The sequence below is a fragment of the Pteropus vampyrus genome, unplaced genomic scaffold (genome assembly GCF_000151845.1).
Source record: "Pteropus vampyrus isolate Shadow unplaced genomic scaffold, Pvam_2.0 Scaffold86, whole genome shotgun sequence".
In the NCBI taxonomy this organism is placed as follows: Eukaryota; Metazoa; Chordata; class Mammalia; order Chiroptera; family Pteropodidae; genus Pteropus; species Pteropus vampyrus.
The window spans coordinates 5,188,144-5,200,176 of NW_011888867.1; the positions used below are offsets into that span (position 1 = coordinate 5,188,144).

The 12,033-nt window shown below is 39.3% G+C and overlaps 1 non-coding gene across 1 annotated transcript; it reads left to right on the plus strand.

The window, feature by feature from the left end:
- Positions 1-10,225: 10,225 nt before the first annotated feature.
- Positions 10,226-10,327, plus strand: LOC111742106. Its single transcript, XR_002781191.1, has one exon. It is a non-coding gene; the product is annotated as a U6 spliceosomal RNA (small nuclear RNA).
- The last annotated feature ends 1,706 nt before the right edge of the window (positions 10,328-12,033 follow it).

Below are 12,033 nucleotides of genomic sequence, written 5' to 3' on the forward strand. Positions count from 1 at the left end.
CAAGCACCATGATTTTGTAAGGTAATGAAATGCTTTTTTATTTACTAGCTGAAACTGAAAATAAAATCAGATCTCCGCCCCCCCCCCAATTCAATGCAGTATTGGGTGTAGAAAGCCTTACTTATACGCATAGCCACTAAAACATCAAAATCAATTCTCCACGCTAATGATTTTGGAAAATATCCATCCACCCACTAAAGTCTTCATGCTCTATCCAGTCAACATTTATTGAACGTTTCTATTTAGAATTTAAACTCCACCTACCCAGATTTGACATAGCTTACACTGCAGCATACAAATAATAAAACTATAGCATTAAAATAGGAGTAAAATAATAATAATAATAATGTAATGAAAGGCTGTATAGGGGGAAGCCTTATGAATAAGGGACATGCATAGAAAGAAAAATAATATTAAAAAACAGAGTCAAGCACAAAACTCGCTTCTTAGCTTCCTGAAGGCCAAAACAAGGATGAAACTACAATGGGTTAATTGTAGCTCATCGATTCATCAATAGACACCAACTTTTTCCTAGCTTGAAGCTCTTTGTCTAAGTACTATGATAAGCACCATGGAGAGTTACAAAAACCTGGATTGTAGTTAACATTGTCTGAGCTCTCAATGGAGCTCAAACTGAAAAGAATCAAAAATAGTGAAGGGAATGTGGCAGTAATCAGCACAAAAGCACACAGAGAGGGGTCAGTATGGGCAGACGATTCTAGGTTTCAAGGCCAAAATAGCCTGCTGTACATAAGCCTTTTGCCCCTCTGATAGATAAAGTTACTCTGCAGGGCCATTCGGTTTCTAAGATTACAGATTTTGTACAAAGACACCTCTTAAAAGTCGTAAAGTACTAGCAAAATTGAATTTAGCCATGGCCCGGTAAGGTTATCCCTGGAATACAAGGAAAAAACAACATGTAAAGATCTATTAGTGTTATGTACACAGACACACGACCACAACTAATGAGGTTTCTGGATATGAGGTCAATATACAAAAATCCAAAGTGTTCCTTTTCCAATAGGAAATAGCCAATAGGAAAACATGATTTTAAAAGGTCCCATTAAAAATAGCGATAAAACTATTAAATATTTAAGGATAAGTTGACCAAAGATGAGCAAGACTCATATGAAAAAAAATTATATAACTGTATTGATGAAACACACATTAAAAAAAGACCTAAATAGATGGAGAGGTGTTGTTTATTTTTGGACAGGAAGGAAAATATAAAAATGTAAATTCTTTTCGAGTTAATCCATAAACTTAATGTGATTTCAATTAATATGTCAACAGGATTTTTTCATGGAATGTGACAAGGCAATGGTAATATTCAAATGATAGATCTATTCCATGCCCATTTGAAAAAATTCATTTGCTAGAATAAAGCCTAGAATATCCATGGCTATTATGAAGAATGAGGTGTGGGGACTTACCCATGAGTTAGCAAGAGTCTCTGAAGCATCATACTAATTAGAACACTGTTGCATGGGCACAAGAATATACGAATACAGAAATGGAACAGAATAGAGTCTGGAAACAGACTATGTGCATCCGGGAATATAAGGAAAGAACCAGCATTCCAAATCAGTGGGGAAGTGATAAACTATGAATGATAATAAATGATGCAGGAAAAATTGCTTAACTGGTAAAAAATGTGATTCTTACATCACACCATACAAAAAAATTTCAGGTGAACTGAAAATGTAAATAGAAAAGTAAAGCTTTAAATATTTTAGTAGGAAATATAAAATATTTTTATGACCTTGAGGTAAAGACGATTACCCTAAACAGGAGAAAACAAACCACTAACCACAAAAGACTGATGGATTTGACTATAATTTAAAAAGAAATTTTTTTTAAAAAACTACTTCTACACAACAAAAGACATTATAAAACAAAAGAACAAACCATAGCTTGGACAAATCTATCTGCAACACGTATAACCAGCAAATTATTCAGAATATATAAAGCTATAATACAATAATACAAATCAATGTGAAAATTACAAACCGCCTAACAGAAAAAAAATGTGCAAAAAGATATGAGTAGGCAGTTCACAGAAGAAGGTATGTGAAGACACTTCCCTCACTAGAAATGAGATACCATGCCACATCCATCAAATTGCCACAGATGAAAAGTGTAACAATACCAAGTAATAGAAGGGAGTGACATGGTACAACTACTTTGAAAAATGTGTGGGGAACTAGACAAATGGAAGATGAGCACAGCCCTGTAACCCAGCAATTCCTCTTCCAGTACCTAGAGAAACTCTCGCACAGGTAAATAAGGAAACAGGTATGAGAATGGTCTTTGCAATATTGTCTAGAATATGGAAAAGTTGAAATGCCCATCGATAAGAGAACGGATGAATAAATTGCGATATAGTCATATAATGGAATACTGCGCAGCCATTAAAATGAGTGATCCAGAGCTACGACACATCTACAACAGTCAGGGTCTGGTTAGAAAATAGAAAATATGGTGTCATTACAAACACAAGAGATTTAATAGAGGAATCGTTTCTCCAGATGTTGCAAAGTTCAAAGAGAAAAAAGAAGGGATGATCACTTAGAGACTAGAAAATGCGGGAAGGTGCTACACTCCTAGCATGGGGTTAAAAAGATGAGGAGGGGGTGTTAGTGAAGCTAGGAGACTCAAAGAGGGGCCAGGACTGCAGCTGGGGGTGTAGAGGAGAAGTTGCTGTGTCAGGAAGAAGCACCATATGAAGAGAAAGAGCAAACATGGAAGAAAAACTAAGACTTCTCAGCTCAACACTTCCAACTGGCAAAATCCCAAGGGAAACCAATTGGTGGCAAAGGAGCTCGAGGGATACAGACTATCCAAGGCTGGGGGGGGGGGGGGACAGGGCGGGGGACAAGGCTGAGAAACAATAGGTAAACAGCGAACACAATGACTAAATCTCAAAAACATAAAGCTGACCGAAAAAAATAATGAATTGCAGAATAATGTGTGTAGTATAGTAATGCCGTTTATACACAAAAGGTGAAAACATATGAACAAACACTACATTGTACAGGACGACATTCATATATAGTCAAGGACGAAAACCTGCATGGGAGTGGCAATCACAGAATTCAGAATAGAGGTCACTCCAGGAGAGAGAAAAGAAAGGAAGCAAGAAGCAGGACGAGGAAGCATCAACTCTATTTTTCCCCTCCTTTCGATGAGAAAAATGACTGGAGGATGGAAATGTTGATAGAGTTGGGTGGTGGGTACATGGGTGGGTACCCTCATGTTAGACTCTATGCTTTGCTGCCTGTTCAAAAATATTTTATTATTTAAAAACTATATTTGTCCAAAGGCATCCTAGCCATGGTCCCACCGGTAACCCTCTGCAGGCTGGGTCAGCATCTGGATCAGAGGGGTGGGGACAGACCCTGGCAGCTGGACTGGGCATGATAGGATGAGTGGGCGGGAGGCTGTAAACCATAATCCTCCCTCTGACCTGGTTTTAAGATACACCGGTCTCACAGCCTGCACTGTAAAAGGCTGCCGAGCCTTGGCCAAATGGTTGGCCTTCCTGACTCACAGTCTGTTTTCATTCAAAACTGCCACATGCTGCAACCGTTACTGACAAAAATTGTAGGAAGAGTCCATTTTTATTTCAGGGAGAATTAAGACTGCAGTCCTCTGCAGGACTATCTGTGCCCAGAGAGAATCTTATTTTCTGGTTATTTTAACCAAGGTCAGGTAACACTGTATTTAAGTCTTGGATCATGTTGCATATTTAAAAATAGAAACTGCTTATTTTTTTTGGACTGAGGAGGCTACTATCCTGAAGCTAGAAAACATCTGTTTTTTTTTACACAAAGTCTTTGTAAATATTAATGTCTATTTGATATAAGTATGTGTGCACAGATTGTATTAAACAATGTATTAAATAACAGCAATCTTGCCCGATTGTATTAAATAACAACAATATGGAGCTCAGGACAAATCGATAAATGCTCTGGTTTTTCAGTGAATACTTAAACATGATGCAATTTGGCTTAACTCATTAATATTAATATATGATGACACCACCTGTGCTAAGGTTATTTGGAATCAGAGACTCAAAACTGGTTAGTCTGCCCCGTCAGGAAACTGATGAGCGCAGCAAGCCTCTAGTTTGCTGAGGACTGTTTTTTATTTGGTGGATTCAACTACCAAGAATCCAGAAGAGAAGAAAAGAAAATCAGCCAAAATAGATGTTACAAAACTCATGCATCTTACTCACTAGAAAGTTCCACAAGCCGGCATTCATGTCTCTCCTCCTTCACCACTAATTTTAACAAGCTCGATTGCCTGAGTTCTTAGCTAATAAACTGGTAGGAACAAATTGGAAATGAGGGAATTGCAATGCTAAAAGAAGCAAGGCTTATTCCAAAAAAAAGATTAAAAAATTTAAAAGCATATGTAAAATCTCAAAACAAAAAAAAAAAACAAAAAAAACAACGCAGTTGTCTGACAATGTTTGGATCCAAATGACTTTGGGCTATTTTAAAAAACCAAATCAATACAAAAAGTGAATTTTGATACTGGCCGGAAGAGTTAAAATCATGCAGCAGGATATAAACACAGTTCTAGGAGAGTAATTCCACATGTGAGTAAAGGGCAAAGGTGACACCTTTGAAAACAAGTTTCTAGTCTTCCAGACAGCCTCGAAAAGAAAAAGAAGTCTCTGCCCAGACCACATTTTCTAAAGTCCCTAAAGACCGTAGCAAAATCAATAGATGCCATTTTCTTTTCCTTCTCCTCCAATGCTCAATTACATTCAAGCGAATATCAATTTAAGAAGTGACATATACATGGCACTGCAAGTTAGCACAATTGCTGAGGTCACTCTGGCCCTGGGGACCACATAGTAAATACCACACAATCCATGCAGAAGTAAAACACTGATATTTTTGGAAAGATTAAAAGAATGGGACATTTGAATTGGGTGTGTTCTCTTAGATCCCAATGGTTAGTACAAGAGTTTGTTTTAATCAGCTGCTGGCTCTTCACAAACACGGTCAGCTGTAACCAGTGTGTCTGGCTGTTTCCCCCGGTCGTGATGGGGATCTGTCATTTCGGCCAGATAAAAATACACTGCGTAGGTTCCCCTCTTCTGAATTGCAGTTTATGTAGCATTTTTCTATAACGGGCATTTTTACTAATTAGGAACAACCTTGTATCAATTAACTTTGGTCTTAGAGCCATGATTAAAGAAACCAAATCGTTGTTTCTGGGAATTACTGTGCCAGGGACAGATGGCTTCGGAACACATGGGCAGAAGACGATGCATGAAATGGGCTTCCTACAGCTCCAGAGAGAGTCCAGCTGCCAGGAGGGAACACTGGGTCACAGGATTGGGGACACTCTAGGCGAAACGGAGAGCTGAGAGGACCGGGCCACAGCTGAACGAAGCTCAGTGGTATCACGATATCTCAGATGACCCCATCATCGTCACATTCCCAACCCCCCGGGCTGAGGAGGCTACCCCCGAAGCCATAGCTCGCCCTTCCCAGAGCTCCGGCTCTGACAGTGTCTCACGGCAGCTGCCATGTGCTCTTGCTCAGAGCACAACGACTTTGAGATGAATATATAATTCACGCTGCGAGAAAGCACCTACAGGAAAGAGGGGCTCGCTGGGGACTGAGAGCCCCTGGCCCTTACCATCGAGCTGTTTGGATTTTGATTCTGTCACTCGCTATGCGCCCTTGAGCACATGACCCTTGGTTTCCTCATCTCTAAAATGGGAATGAAGGTAATAGCTAATATGCTCCTCACATTGTGAGAATCAAATGAAGATGTGAGTGTAAAGTGTGAGGCCTGGCACGCCATTAATTAACAATAATTAATAATAATTATTAATTACCGTTCATTGAATCATTATTCTCTCTCTTCCTCTCTCTAAATGATCTCTCATTACGCCTTTTCTCGGGTTTTCCAATCTACAGATTACAGAGTCACAGTATCGAAAATGTCATGAAGAAATGAATCTGCTTATTCCTAGCTGTGGGATCCTGGGCAAGTCAGTTTCTGAACTATAAAAGCAGGCAATTAGAGTAGATGAATTCTAAAGTATGTTCGAGTTCTAATTATTTTGGCATTCTGTACTTACCAGATTTTTTTCTTCCTCTCCAGAGACAGGAAGAATTTAAACAGATGATGGCGATGATGGTGGTGATAGTGATGATAGCAGTTGGAATTTACTGAGCATTTACTATATACCAGAAACTATAGTAAACACGTAAATTAGCTCATTTAATCCTCACAAAAGTCCTACAAAGGAGTCACTCTTATTGTTGCAAATTCACATATAAGGAAACTCAGAGAAGTTGTGGAGGCTGAAAAATGGCCCCCAACAATAGCAGGTCCTAATCCCCAGAACCTATAAATATGACTTTAGATGGGAACGGGGCCTTTGTAGATATAAATTAAGGATTTTGACATGGGGAGTTTATCTCGGATTATTAAGATAAGCCCTGAATACAATCATATGTATCCTTATAAGAAGGAGGTGGAGGGATATTTGACTGCACAGGCAGAAGTAGAGAAGGCCATGTGACTACGGAGGCAGAGATGGCTGTGATGCCGCCACAAGCCGAGGAATGCAGGCGGCCCCCAGAAATTGGAAGAGGCAGGAACACATTCTCCCCTAGAGCCTCCAGAAGAAGCACGGCCTGGTCAACACTTTAATTTTTCAGCCCAGTGATACCAATTCTGGCCTCCAGAAATGTGAGATAACAAAATTCTGTTGTTCTAAATCACCCGGTTTGTGGCAATTTGTTACAGCGGCCACTGGAAACTCATACAGAGATTAAGTCGTTTTATTCATGATCATAATAAGGGGTGGTGGAGCCAGGATTCAAACCCATCAACATCTGGCCCCAAAACTCAAGCTCTTCAGCATAGTCGGGTTTACCCTATAATACAGACAACAAACGAACAGAAATGGACTAAGTACTAAGGACCAAAAAAGGAAGAAGGAAAAAAAGCATTTGGAATTCCTTTCTGTTCTTTTGTAATTTTCGATTTCTCAGTTGCAGTCGACATACAATGCCATACTACGCCGCCATCATGACTGGAACTCTGCATTTGGAAATTCATCAACGGCAAGGTAGCGGTCTAAGTGGCTGACCCCGCCAAGTTCATTCTCTCTTCTGCAAACATCTCAGTTTGAGAAACATTACTTTAAAAGTTCATTCTCCCACACACTTTACATCGAAATTAGATCATACTCTCATCGTGGCCAAGAATGTGTGCACTTCAACTAAGAGATACAATTTATAAAAAGAGAAAAGATTATTTAGTTTATAGCTAAAGAGATTACTTGGCAGCCATTTCAGGCTCTTAGTCCACACTTGGCAATCAGAGAAACAGAAGCTGCTATCTTTTTAAAAAGGTTTGTTTCCTTTTTTTCCCCTTCAATTGGGACTCTGTCTCCAATTTTCTAAAAAGGAAAATGAGTAAAGACTAAGAACTTGATTTTTACTCCCCTCGCTTGCTACTTTTTTGACTGTTTCGAGTTCTCCAGCAAGTCAACTATTAGGAAAGCTGGGATTTGAGGTTTGAATTTAATCCTAATATATAAATGTGTCCGCATTTGCCTACGTAGGAATGGGACCTTCAGTTCAAACTCTTAACACACATTAAACCTTCAAGTTTCTACCGAGCCTCTCATAGGTCTTCGCGCATGTCGCCCCATCCACCAACTTTGCTCATCTTAGCTCCCTGCCCTCTTTTTAGATCATTTAAATTGATATGCACAAAGTTTTGAAATAAGTGATCATAAAAGCAGGATGGTCTGCAATGCTCTAAATTAAATGTTCTCAGTCCCGACTTATGGGCACAGAGCAGTAAGCAGGGAGAGAACCGAGAATGGGCCCCCCTTGGCTGTCACAGTATTTCTCAATCATCCGCAAGAAGTCAACTGGAAAAGAAAAACGTTTCCGCATCACTGACGGCCTCAGGAGGTTGTGGTCTGAAGGAACAATAAAATACAGCCTTCTGAGACGAGGCGCCTCCGAGGAAGAAGCTCAGCATTCAGCTCTATAATAGTTATAAAAATAGCTGACTGTGTTTGTAGCTAAAAATTAACCTATTTATTCATGATGCATTTCTCTGTATAAGAGCTAGAAGATGTTTTTTTTTTATTTTTTGGTCTTCTTTAAAGGCAATATGTCAGCAATTTCCTTCTGCCCGTGTAATGTTGACAGGTAACATGCTCGTTTTACAAATGATTGAAAGGTACAGAAATAATCTCCAAAAGCTATAAACCCACCAGCGAAGTGAGGAGAAACCAGAAAGGAGGTCTGACAACCAACTCTCTCTCTCTCTCTCTCTCTCTCTCTCTCTCTCTCTCTCTCTCACACACACACACACACACACACACACACCCTACATAAAAAGCCTTTCAAGGAATCACAAGGCTGGAGGTTTTGGAGGTACCCTGTTTTTTCAGCACAGTCCAGTCCGCCCGTTTACTTTCTACCTTTCCGTCGGTGGCAATTTATCCAACGCGCCTAGTTTTCAACAAAACAGTGTAAATCGTTTAAACCACCATAATAAAAAGTAACACACGATACAAAAGGACAGACGGAGCCCGTGTCCTGGAAGTCGGAAGCAGCACTGTTCCTTTAGCCACTCCTGGGTCCCACAAGACTTGGAAATGACTGAAATGATACTCTGGCCCACGTCTCCTTATTCTTTGAGAGAGATTTCTCCCAACGGTTCCTTGAAGACTCGGGGGCAGGGAGAAATGGATGGGCCTCAGTGTCTTCGCTTAGCAGCTGTGTAGCTGCAGGCGGGTAACATGAGCCCCCTGAATTTCAGTTTCTTCATCTTTCCGGCGAGATGGGTGATAGCATCTGCCACAGGAGTTCTGGGGAGAAGGAGAGGAGGCTGCAGCCTGCAGCGCTGAACCCAGCCAGGGAGAGGCCAGAACGGAGAGGGAGGCAGACGAGACTGAGGAGCTATAAACACGGAGGAATCTGTGAGGAAGCAGAAAGTGCTGGGCTCTGGGAGGGGAGTAATGGCAGCTTGGAGCCGAGGAGGTGTGGTCAGGGGTGGAGGAGAGGCTGGGGAAGAGGTCTGGACTTAGCTGTGGTCCTCTCGTCCCCACTTCGATCACTACCTGCCCTGCGCTAGGGGGTGCGGGAGCGGTTTCGGGGGGCACAGAGGTCTGGTGTGAGGAAGAGCCTGACCCCAAATGCTCCCTTCTGATCCTCCATTTGCTAAGGGTCAGGTGATTATAACCAAGGGAAAGAGCCATGATGGGGAAGAAGAACAAGGAGTTTTCTTGAAAGGCTGGGTGACCTGTGGGGATGGCAAACGGGCATTTATGAGACCTATAATTTAATGCCAGCAGCTCTCCCCTCTGAGATGCCTCACCAACACACACACATGCACACACACACGCGCACACACACATGCACACTCACTCACTCACTCACCCACTCACTCACCAGGAGGGCAAAAACTAGGACTTGAGCTTTAGCGCTTACTACACATCACCATTGTCACCAGGCAGTTTATAACGCTCGGGGGGATGGGAGCTCATGAGAAAATAACTACATATCTAAGGAGTGAAACAGCTATAAATCAGAGACCATCAAGTGAACGCCTCAGAGGAAGCAGAAGGAATGGACTAGACATAAGAAAAATTTTAAATACGCATAATAAATATCTTCAAAGAGATAGACCATTAGGAACAAGTACTAGATAGAATAAGCAGTTATTTAGAAAAATGAATTGGAGCTACATGGTTGTACAGGAGAATGCATATGAAGAAGAAATTAGTGAACCAGAGGATCGGATTGAGAAACTCCACCAGAAGACATCAAAAAGGGACAATGAGGGAAAACATTTAAAAAAGAGAAAAAGATATATATATATGTGTGTGTCTAAATATACACACATATATATACATACATACATAGAAATGATGCTGAATAATGCTGAATCACTGAATTACGCAATGTAGTGACTTTGAAAATTGGCATCTCAAATGTAGAGAAAAAGTAATTGGGGAAGTTACTAAAAGTAGGAAAAGATATTACAAGAAAAAACTACAAATCGATATCCCTTTTGATGCAAATATTAAATACAAGTAGATGCAAATATTCTGAACAAAGTTTTAGCAAATCGACTCAAACAATACATAAAAAAGAATAAGACATGATGTCCTAGTGGGATTTCTCTCGCAAGGTTTGTTTAACACTCAAAATTAATCAGTGCGGTGCTCGCTTGAGCAGCACGTGTACTAAAACTGGAACTCGAGAGATTAGCACGGCCCCTGCACAAGGATGACATGCAAATTTGTGAAGCGTTTCATATTTTTCTGGGTGAAAAAGGTGAAGGGATTTCGAAGTACAAATTGGTAGTTACAAAATAGTAAGGGGAATGTAAAGTACAGCATTGAGAATATAGCCGATAACATTGTAATACTATGTATGATGCCAGGTGGGTGCTAGACTAATCAGGGGGAATCACTTTCAAATTATATAAATGTCTGACCACGGTGCTGTACACCTGAAACTTATATAAAATAATATTAAATGTCAACTTATTGAAAAAAATTAAATCGACCAGCGAAATTCACCATATTAATAGCCTAAAATACAAAACTATATTGAGGAGTTCTCGATAGATGTAGAACATGCATTTGACAAAAATCCAAAATCTAACATCAAATGGAATATTTATAGCTACAATATCTGTAACAGTCTCAAACTGGTAACAACCCAAGTATCCATCAACAGTAAAATGGATAAAAAATATTTTGGTATATTTATACAGTGAAATATATATAGCAATGAAAATGAATGAATCATAAGTAATACAGCAATACTGACTCTACTTGCTCTTATGATGGAATATATCAAGCAAGAAAAGCCAAATTTAAGTATATTAATATAACAGTCCAAGACAGGAGAACTTAAACTATATGGTTTAGGGATATATGCCTAAGTGACAAAACCATAAAGAAAAGCAAGGAAATGATTTCCATAGAAACCAGGATGATGCTTACCTTTGGATGGGGTTGGGAAGATTGTGATGGAGAACACGCACTGAATGGGCTTCTGAGATATTGGAAATGTTCTGTTTCTTTGCCTGAGTGGTAGTCATACAAGTGAAGCTTTATAATAATTAATTAGCTGTACATCTATTTCTTACGCATTTTTCTGAACCGGTATAACATTCCATTACAAAACGGTAGGGAAGAGAACAAGGAAAAAGATATGTTAGCCAAATATCAACTGAAACAACACAAAAATAGCAATTTAATAATTAAGAAGATAGAAATTAATATGAACAACTTCATAAGAGACAAAGAGGCAAAAGATAATACGAAATATAATAATTATGAGTATATCTTCCATAAAACATGGCCTCAAAACCACAGAGAAAAATAGATACATCAACAATTGTAATAGAGATTTTATTTTACAGTCTTAGAAATAAATAGATCCACCAGAAATCAGCAAAAAAGTAAGCAAAAATAGGATTTCAATGACATAATCAATAATTTGGAATTAATAAATACGTGTAGAACTTTACACCTGATAAACAGAGACTATACAGTGAGATACATGGAACAGTTGCAAAACTTAACCATGTGTAAGGCCACAGGGAAGCGCTGACAGATTCCTCCAGATCAACATCATTTTGACAATTGTTCTCAGAGCACAACGCAATAAAATGAGAAATAAATGTTAAATTGATTTCATTATAACTCTAGATGCGTGAATAGAAAATCTAAAAGTATTACTAAATAACACTTGAAAATAAAATCATAAAAGGTATCACGAAAGACATAGCAATGAGTAACAGTATAAGTAACACACGTCAGAATTGGTGGAATATAGTAAAAACAATACTGTAGAAAAATGTATAACTTTAAATACATGTATTAGAAAAGAAAACAGAAAATATGTAACTGTTCAATTCAAGAGGCCAGAAAAAGAACAAACTCAGAGAACAGAAGGAGAGGGGGTAAAAAGGCGAAGAACAAGGATTTCAATAAACAAAATTAACCAAATCGAG